The 10,000-nt window shown below is 61.7% G+C and overlaps 1 non-coding gene across 1 annotated transcript; it reads right to left on the reverse strand.

Moving 5' to 3' along the window:
* Positions 1–1,408: 1,408 nt before the first annotated feature.
* LOC142006409 (5S ribosomal RNA) lies at positions 1,409–1,527 on the reverse strand. Its single transcript, XR_012643498.1, has one exon. It is a non-coding gene; the product is annotated as a 5S ribosomal RNA (ribosomal RNA).
* Positions 1,528–10,000: the final 8,473 nt, after the last annotated feature.

The raw sequence follows: 10,000 nt of genomic DNA on the forward strand, positions 1-10,000 counted from the left end.
GGTTGACCTGGTGGCCGATTCCCTCCCCGGGCACCAGGTCAACCTCCGCTACTTTCAGCGGGGGTTGACCTGGTGGCCGATTCGCTCCCCGGGCACCAGGTCAACCTCCGCTGCTTTCAGCGGGGGTTGACCTGGTGGCCGATTCGCTCCCCGGGCACCAGGTCAACCTCCGCTGCTTTCAGCGGGGGTTGACCTGGTGGCCCATTCGCTCCCCGGGCACCAGGTCAACCTCCGCTGCTTTCAGCGGGGGTTGACCTGGTGGCCGATTCCCTCCCCGGGCACCAGGTCAACCTCCGCTGCTTTCAGCGGGGGTTGACCTGGTGGCCGATTCCCTCCCCGGGCACCAGGTCAACCTCCCGTGCTTTCAGCGGGGGTTGACCTGGTGGCCGATTCCCTCCCCGGGCACCAGGTCAACCTCCGCTGCTTTCAGCGGGGGTTGACCTGGTGGCCGATTCGCTCCCCGGGCACCAGGTCAACCTCCGCTGCTTTCAGCGGGGGTTGACCTGGTGGCCCATTCGCTCCCCGGGCACCAGGTCAACCGCACCCTTTTTCGGCCGCCTTCGCCTCCAAATTTTTCCCCCCGTTTCCTTGCCCACTCCTCGGTCACTTCATACGCCCTCCCCCTTACATCCACCGTACGCAACACCTCCACCGGGCTTAATAGTCCACAACCGAGACCCAGGGCCTTCCCCGCTCTCAACAACCTCCACCCACGGTCCCCCTCCACCGGGCTTAATAGTCCACAACCGGGACCCAGGGCCTTCCCCGCTCTCAACAACCTCCACCCACGGTCCCCCTCCACCGGGCTTAATAGTCCACAACCGGGACCCAGGGCCTTCCCCGCTCTCAACAACCTCCACCCACGGTCCCCCTCCACCGGGCTTAATAGTCCACAACCGAGACCCAGGGCCTTCCCCGCTCTCAACAACCTCCACCCACGGTCCCCCTCCACCGGGCTTAATAGTCCACAACCGGGACCCAGGGCCTTCCCCGCTCTCAACAACCTCCACCCACGGTCCCCCAAGACGCACGTTCCAAGCCTTAACCCTCAGACCATCCACCCCCCGGGGGGGACCCCACACCCACCTGACCCCAACTCACTCCCACCAAAAACACCACCACCGCCACCGCCTCAACGGCCTGCCCAACCCAGCACTCCCACACACACACCTGCCCCACCAACGCTCCACACACGCTTTCTTCCCTCTCCCCGACCCGACCCAAGCCATCGCACCGCACCGGGTGAGGGCCTTAGCTTCCTCGCCCGCCCCCCCGCCCCCGACACGCAGGCAGGCAGAGGGAAAGGCCTCAGCGCCCCCCAGGACCGTCGCGCCGCCTTGGCCTCACGGCTTCCCTGCTCCCGCACGGCAGACACACGCCCCGCTCTACCCCCGCTGGGGCCAAAAGCTGCCTACGGCACCTGGGATTCCCAGGCGGTCACCCATCCAGGTACTAGCCAGGCCCGGGACGGTTTACCTTCCGAGATCGGACGAGATCGGGGGCATTCGGTCCGGTATGGCCGTAGGCCCCCGCCTCCCCGGGCTTTAGCGTCAGCAGCCTGGCCTCAGTCAGCCGGGCCCAAACAATTAACCCGGAGGCCGGGCCGAGGGAAAACTTCCTCCGAGCCGGCCCAAGGGGAAGGGAGGACGAGGACGCCGGGCCCGGGAGGTGACAGGACGTGCACGTCAGACCCGGGAAGCTGTGCGCCCCGAGGTTAACCCCCGGGCCGGGGCGGGGAGAGAAAAATGTTCTAAGTCCGGTAGGGACAGCAGGTCAACCCCGGTCCGAGGCGGGGAGAGAAATTTTCCAAGTCCGGCAGGGACAGCAGGTCAACCCCGGCCGCCGTAGCAGAGGTTGACCTGGTGTCCGATTCGCTCCCCGGGCACCAGGTCAACCTCGGGCGCTTTAGCGGAGGTTGACCTGGTGTCCGATTCGCTCCCCGGGCACCAGGTAAACCGTGGCCGCTTTCAGCGGAGGTTGACCTGGTGGCCGATCCCCTCCTCGGGCTCCAAGTCCGGCAGGGACAACAGGTCAACCCCGGTTCCGGGCGGGGAGAGAAAAATTTTCTAAGTCCGGCAGGGACAGCAGGTCAACCCCGGCCGCCGTAGCAGAGGTTGACCTGGTGTCCGATTCGCTCCCCGGGCACCAGGTCAACCTCGGGCGCTTTAGCAGAGGTTGACCTGGTGTCAGATTCGCTCCCCGGGCACCAGGTCAACCTCGGGCGCTTTAGCAGAGGTTGACCTGGTGTCCGATTCGGTCCCCGGGCACCAGGTAAACCGTGGCCGCTTTCAGCGGAGGTTGACCTGGTGGCCGATCCCCTCCTGGGGCTCCAAGTCCGGCAGGGACAGCAGGTCAACCCCGGTCCCAGGCGGGGAGAGAAAAAATTTCTAAGTCCTTCAGGGACAACAGGTCAACCCCGGTTCCGGGCGGGGAGAGAAAAATTTTCTAAGTCCGGCAGGGACAACAGGTCAACCCCGGTTCCGGGCGGGGAGAGAAAAATTTTCTAAGTCCGGCAGGGACAGCAGGTCAACCCCGGCCGCTTCAGCGGAGGTTGACCTGGTGTCCGATTCGGTCCCCGGGCACCAGGTAAACCGTGGCCGCTTTCAGCGGAGGTTGACCTGGTGGCCGATCCCCTCCTCGGGCTCCAAGTCCGGCAGGGACAGCAGGTCAACCCCGGCCGCTTTAGCAGAGGTTGACCTGGTGTCCGATTCGCTCCCCGGGCACCAGGTAAACCGTGGCCGCTTTCAGCGGAGGTTGACCTGGTGGCCGATCCCCTCCTCGGGCTCCAAGTCCGGCAGGGACAGCAGGTCAACCCCGGCCGCTTTAGCAGAGGTTGACCTGGTGTCCGATTCGCTCCCCGGGCACCAGGTAAACCGTGGCCGCTTTCAGCGGAGGTTGACCTGGTGGCCGATCCCCTCCTCGGGCTCCAAGTCCGGCAGGGACAGCAGGTGAACCCCGGCCGCTTTAGCAGAGGTTGACCTGGTGTCCGATTCGCTCCCCGGGCACCAGGTAAACCGTGGCCGCTTTCAGCGGAGGTTGACCTGGTGGCCGATCCCCTCCTCGGGCTCCAAGTCCGGCAGGGACAGCAGGTCAACCCCGGCCGCTTTAGCAGAGGTTGACCTGGTGTCCGATTCGCTCCCCGGGCACCAGGTAAACCGTGGCCGCTTTCAGCGGAGGTTGACCTGGTGGCCGATCCCCTCCTCGGGCTCCAAGTCCGGCAGGGACAACAGGTCAACCCCGGTTCCGGGCGGGGAGAGAAAAATTTTCTAAGTCCGGCAGGGACAGCAGGTCAACCCCGGCCGCCGTAGCAGAGGTTGACCTGGTGTCCGATTCGCTCCCCGGGCACCAGGTCAACCTCGGGCGCCTTAGCAGAGGTTGACCTGGTGTCCGATTCGCTCCCCGGGCACCAGGTAAACCGTGGCCGCTTTCAGCGGAGGTTGACCTGGTGGCCGATCCCCTCCTCGGGCTCCAAGTCCGGCAGGGACAGCAGGTGAACCCCGGCCGCTTTAGCAGAGGTTGACCTGGTGTCCGATTCGCTCCCCGGGCACCAGGTAAACCGTGGCCGCTTTCAGCGGAGGTTGACCTGGTGGCCGATCCCCTCCTCGGGCTCCAAGTCCGGCAGGGACAGCAGGTCAACCCCGGCCGCTTTAGCAGAGGTTGACCTGGTGTCCGATTCGCTCCCCGGGCACCAGGTAAACCGTGGCCGCTTTCAGCGGAGGTTGACCTGGTGGCCGATCCCCTCCTCGGGCTCCAAGTCCGGCAGGGACAACAGGTCAACCCCGGTTCCGGGCGGGGAGAGAAAAATTTTCTAAGTCCGGCAGGGACAGCAGGTCAACCCCGGCCGCCGTAGCAGAGGTTGACCTGGTGTCCGATTCGCTCCCCGGGCACCAGGTCAACCTCGGGCGCTTTAGCAGAGGTTGACCTGGTGTCCGATTCGGTCCCCGGGCACCAGGTAAACCGTGGCCGCTTTCAGCGGAGGTTGACCTGGTGGCCGATCCCCTCCTGGGGCTCCAAGTCCGGCAGGGACAGCAGGTCAACCCCGGTCCCAGGCGGGGAGAGAAAAAATTTCTAAGTCCTTCAGGGACAACAGGTCAACCCCGGTTCCGAGCGGGAGAGAAAAATTTTCCAAGTCCGGCAGGGACAACAGGTCAACCCCGGTTCCGGGCGGGGAGAGAAAAATTTTCAAAGTCCGGCAGGGACAGCAGGTCAACCCCGGCCGCTTCAGCGGAGGTTGACCTGGTGTCCGATTCGGTCCCCGGGCACCAGGTAAACCGTGGCCGCTTTCAGCGGAGGTTGACCTGGTGGCCGATCCCCTCCTCGGGCTCCAAGTCCGGCACGGACAGCAGGTCAACCCCGGCCGCTTTAGCAGAGGTTGACCTGGTGTCCGATTCGCTCCCCGGGCACCAGGTAAACCGTGGCCGCTTTCAGCGGAGGTTGACCTGGTGGCCGATCCCCTCCTCGGGCTCCAAGTCCGGCAGGGACAGCAGGTCAACCCCGGCCGCTTCAGCTGAGGTTGACCTGGTGTCCGATTCGCTCCCCGGGCACCAGGTAAACCGTGGCCGCTTTCAGCGGAGGTTGACCTGGTGGCCGATCCCCTCCTGGGGCTCCAAGTCCGGCAGGGACAACAGGTCAACCCCGGTCCCAGGCGGCAGAGAAAAATTTTCTAAGTCCGGCAGGGACAACAGGTCAACCCCGGTCCCAGGCGGGAGAGAAAAAATTTCTAAGTCCGGCAGGGACAACAGGTCAACCCCGGTCCCAGGCTGGAGAGAAAAATTTTCTAAGTCCGGCAGGGACAGCAGGTCAACCCCGGCCGCTTTAGCAGAGGTTGACCTGGTGTCCGATTCGCTCCCCGGGCACCAGGTCAACCTCTGGCGCTTTAGCAGAGGTTGACCTGGTGTCAGATTCGCTCCCCGGGCACCAGGTCAACCTCGGTCGCTTTAGCAGAGGTTGACCTGGTGTCCGATTCGCTCCCCGGGCACCAGGTAAACCGTGGCCGCTTTCAGCGGAGGTTGACCTGGTGGCCGATCCCCTCCTGGGGCTCCAAGTCCGGCAGGGACAACAGGTCAACCCCGGTCCCAGGCGGGGAGAGAAAAAATTTCTAAGTCCGGCAGGGACAACAGGTCAACCCCGGTCCCAGGCGGGGAGAGAAAAAATTTCTAAGTCCGGCAGGGACAACAGGTCAACCCCGGTCCCAGGCTGGAGAGAAAAATTTTCCAAGTCCGGCAGGGACAGCAGGTCAACCCCGGCCGCTTCAGCTGAGGTTGACCTGGTGTCCGATTCGCTCCCCGGGCACCAGGTAAACCGTGGCCGCTTTCAGCGGAGGTTTACCTGGTGGCCGATCCCCTCCTCGGGCTCCAAGTCCGGCAGGGACAACAGGTCAACCCCGGTCCCAGGCGGGAGAGAAAAATTTTCTAAGTCCGGCAGGGACAACAGGTCAACCCCGGTTCCGAGCGGGAGAGAAAAATTTTCTAAGTCCGGCAGGGACAACAGGTCAACCCCGGTCCCAGGCGGCAGAGAAAAAATTTCTAAGTCCGGCAGGGACAACAGGTCAACCCCGGTACCGGGCGGGAGAGAAAAAATTTCTAAGTCCGGCAGGGACAACAGGTCAACCCCGGTCCCAGGCTGGAGAGAAAAAATTTCTAAGTCCGGCAGGGACAACAGGTCAACCCCGGTCCCAGGCGGCAGAGAAAAAATTTCTAAGTCCGGCAGGGACAACAGGTCAACCCCGGTCCCAGGCGGGAGAGAAAAATTTTCTAAGTCCGGCAGGGACAACAGGTCAACCCCGGTCCCAGGCGGCAGAGAAAAAATTTCTAAGTCCGGCAGGGACAACAGGTCAACCCCGGTCCCAGGCGGGAGAGAAAAATTTTCTAAGTCCGGCAGGGACAACAGGTCAACCCCGGTCCCAGGCGGCAGAGAAAAAATTTCTAAGTCCGGCAGGGACAACAGGTCAACCCCGGTACCGGGCGGGAGAGAAAAAATTTCTAAGTCCGGCAGGGACAACAGGTCAACCCCGGTCCCAGGCTGGAGAGAAAAAATTTCTAAGTCCGGCAGGGACAACAGGTCAACCCCGGTCCCAGGCGGCAGAGAAAAAATTTCTAAGTCCGGCAGGGACAACAGGTCAACCCCGGTCCCAGGCGGCAGAGAAAAAATTTCTAAGTCCGGCAGGGACAACAGGTCAACCCCGGTCCCAGGCGGGAGAGAAAAATTTTCTAAGTCCGGCAGGGACAACAGGTCAACCCCGGTCCCAGGCGGGAGAGAAAAATTTTCTAAGTCCGGCAGGGACAACAGGTCAACCCCGGTCCCAGGCGGCAGAGAAAAATTTTCTAAGTCCGGCAGGGACAACAGGTCAACCCCGGTCCCAGGCGGCAGAGAAAAAATTTCTAAGTCCGGCAGGGACAACAGGTCAACCCCGGTCCCAGGCGGGAGAGAAAAAATTTCTAAGTCCGGCAGGGACAACAGGTCAACCCCGGTCCCAGGCGGGAGAGAAAAAATTTCTAAGTCCGGCAGGGACAACAGGTCAACCCCGGTCCCGGGCTGGAGAGAAAAATTTTCTAAGTCCGGCAGGGACAACAGGTCAACCCCGGTCCCAGGCTGGGGAGAAAAAATTTCTAAGTCCGGCAGGGACAACAGGTCAACCCCGGTCCCAGGCGGCAGAGAAAAAATTTCTAAGTCCGGCAGGGACAACAGGTCAACCCCGGTCCCAGGCGGGAGAGAAAAATTTTCTAAGTCCGGCAGGGACAACAGGTCAACCCCGGTCCCAGGCGGCAGAGAAAAAATTTCTAAGTCCGGCAGGGACAACAGGTCAACCCCGGTACCGGGCGGGAGAGAAAAAATTTCTAAGTCCGGCAGGGACAACAGGTCAACCCCGGTCCCAGGCGGCAGAGAAAAAATTTCTAAGTCCGGCAGGGACAACAGGTCAACCCCGGTCCCAGGCTGGAGAGAAAAATTTTCTAAGTCCGGCAGGGAGAACAGGTCAACCCCGGTCCCAGGCGGCAGAGAAAAATTTTCTAAGTCCGGCAGGGACAGCAGGTCAACCCCGGTCCCAGGCTGGAGAGAAAAATTTTCTAAGTCCGGCAGGGACAGCAGGTCAACCCCGGCCGCTTTAGCAGAGGTTGACCTGGTGTCCGATTCGCTCCCCGGGCACCAGGTCAACCTCTGGCGCTTTAGCAGAGGTTGACCTGGTGTCAGATTCGCTCCCCGGGCACCAGGTCAACCTCGGTCGCTTTAGCAGAGGTTGACCTGGTGTCCGATTCGCTCCCCGGGCACCAGGTAAACCGTGGCCGCTTTCAGCGGAGGTTGACCTGGTGGCCGATTCCCTCCTCGGGCTCCAAGTCCGGCAGGGACAGCAGGTCAACCCCGGTCCCAGGCGGGGAGAGAAAAAATTTCTAAGTCCGGCAGGGACAACAGGTCAACCCCGGTCCCAGGCTGGAGAGAAAAATTTTCCAAGTCCGGCAGGGACAGCAGGTCAACCCCGGCCGCTTCAGCTGAGGTTGACCTGGTGTCCGATTCGCTCCCCGGGCACCAGGTAAACCGTGGCCGCTTTCAGCGGAGGTTTACCTGGTGGCCGATCCCCTCCTCGGGCTCCAAGTCCGGCAGGGACAACAGGTCAACCCCGGTCCCAGGCGGGAGAGAAAAATTTTCTAAGTCCGGCAGGGACAACAGGTCAACCCCGGTCCCAGGCTGGAGAGAAAAATTTTCTAAGTCCGGCAGGGACAGCAGGTCAACCCCGGCCGCTTTAGCAGAGGTTGACCTGGTGTCCGATTCGCTCCCCGGGCACCAGGTCAACCTCTGGCGCTTTAGCAGAGGTTGACCTGGTGTCAGATTCGCTCCCCGGGCACCAGGTCAACCTCGGTCGCTTTAGCAGAGGTTGACCTGGTGTCCGATTCGCTCCCCGGGCACCAGGTAAACCGTGGCCGCTTTCAGCGGAGGTTGACCTGGTGGCCGATTCCCTCCTAGGGCTCCAAGTCCGGCAGGGACAGCAGGTCAACCCCGGTCCCAGGCGGGGAGAGAAAAAATTTCTAAGTCCGGCAGGGACAACAGGTCAACCCCGGTCCCAGGCTGGAGAGAAAAATTTTCCAAGTCCGGCAGGGACAGCAGGTCAACCCCGGTCCCAGGCGGGAGAGAAAAATTTTCTAAGTCCGGCAGGGACAACAGGTCAACCCCGGTCCCAGGCGGCAGAGAAAAAATTTCTAAGTCCGGCAGGGACAACAGGTCAACCCCGGTCCCAGGCGGGAGAGAAAAATTTTCTAAGTCCGGCAGGGACAACAGGTCAACCCCGGTCCCAGGCGGCAGAGAAAAAATTTCTAAGTCCGGCAGGGACAACAGGTCAACCCCGGTACCGGGCGGGAGAGAAAAAATTTCTAAGTCCGGCAGGGACAACAGGTCAACCCCGGTCCCAGGCTGGAGAGAAAAAATTTCTAAGTCCGGCAGGGACAACAGGTCAACCCCGGTCCCAGGCGGCAGAGAAAAAATTTCTAAGTCCGGCAGGGACAACAGGTCAACCCCGGTCCCAGGCGGGAGAGAAAAATTTTCTAAGTCCGGCAGGGACAACAGGTCAACCCCGGTCCCAGGCGGGAGAGAAAAATTTTCTAAGTCCGGCAGGGACAACAGGTCAACCCCGGTCCCAGGCGGCAGAGAAAAATTTTCTAAGTCCGGCAGGGACAACAGGTCAACCCCGGTCCCAGGCGGCAGAGAAAAATTTTCTAAGTCCGGCAGGGACAACAGGTCAACCCCGGTCCCAGGCTGGAGAGAAAAATTTTCTAAGTCCGGCAGGGACAGCAGGTCAACCCCGGCCGCTTTAGCAGAGGTTGACCTGGTGTCCGATTCGCTCCCCGGGCACCAGGTCAACCTCTGGCGCTTTAGCAGAGGTTGACCTGGTGTCAGATTCGCTCCCCGGGCACCAGGTCAACCTCGGTCGCTTTAGCAGAGGTTGACCTGGTGTCCGATTCGCTCCCCGGGCACCAGGTAAACCGTGGCCGCTTTCAGCGGAGGTTGACCTGGTGGCCGATTCCCTCCTCGGGCTCCAAGTCCGGCAGGGACAGCAGGTCAACCCCGGTCCCAGGCGGGGAGAGAAAAAATTTCTAAGTCCGGCAGGGACAACAGGTCAACCCCGGTCCCAGGCTGGAGAGAAAAATTTTCCAAGTCCGGCAGGGACAGCAGGTCAACCCCGGCCGCTTCAGCTGAGGTTGACCTGGTGTCCGATTCGCTCCCCGGGCACCAGGTAAACCGTGGCCGCTTTCAGCGGAGGTTTACCTGGTGGCCGATCCCCTCCTCGGGCTCCAAGTCCGGCAGGGACAACAGGTCAACCCCGGTCCCAGGCGGGAGAGAAAAATTTTCTAAGTCCGGCAGGGACAACAGGTCAACCCCGGTCCCAGGCTGGAGAGAAAAATTTTCTAAGTCCGGCAGGGACAGCAGGTCAACCCCGGCCGCTTTAGCAGAGGTTGACCTGGTGTCCGATTCGCTCCCCGGGCACCAGGTCAACCTCTGGCGCTTTAGCAGAGGTTGACCTGGTGTCAGATTCGCTCCCCGGGCACCAGGTCAACCTCGGTCGCTTTAGCAGAGGTTGACCTGGTGTCCGATTCGCTCCCCGGGCACCAGGTAAACCGTGGCCGCTTTCAGCGGAGGTTGACCTGGTGGCCGATTCCCTCCTAGGGCTCCAAGTCCGGCAGGGACAGCAGGTCAACCCCGGTCCCAGGCGGGGAGAGAAAAAATTTCTAAGTCCGGCAGGGACAACAGGTCAACCCCGGTCCCAGGCTGGAGAGAAAAATTTTCCAAGTCCGGCAGGGACAGCAGGTCAACCCCGGTCCCAGGCGGGAGAGAAAAATTTTCTAAGTCCGGCAGGGACAACAGGTCAACCCCGGTCCCAGGCGGCAGAGAAAAAATTTCTAAGTCCGGCAGGGACAACAGGTCAACCCCGGTCCCAGGCGGGAGAGAAAAATTTTCTAAGTCCGGCAGGGACAACAGGTCAACCCCGGTCCCAGGCGGCAGAGAAAAAATTTCT

The sequence above is a fragment of the Carettochelys insculpta genome, unplaced genomic scaffold, assembly GCF_033958435.1.
Source record: "Carettochelys insculpta isolate YL-2023 unplaced genomic scaffold, ASM3395843v1 scaffold_0057, whole genome shotgun sequence".
Lineage (NCBI taxonomy): Eukaryota > Metazoa > Chordata > Testudines > Carettochelyidae > Carettochelys > Carettochelys insculpta.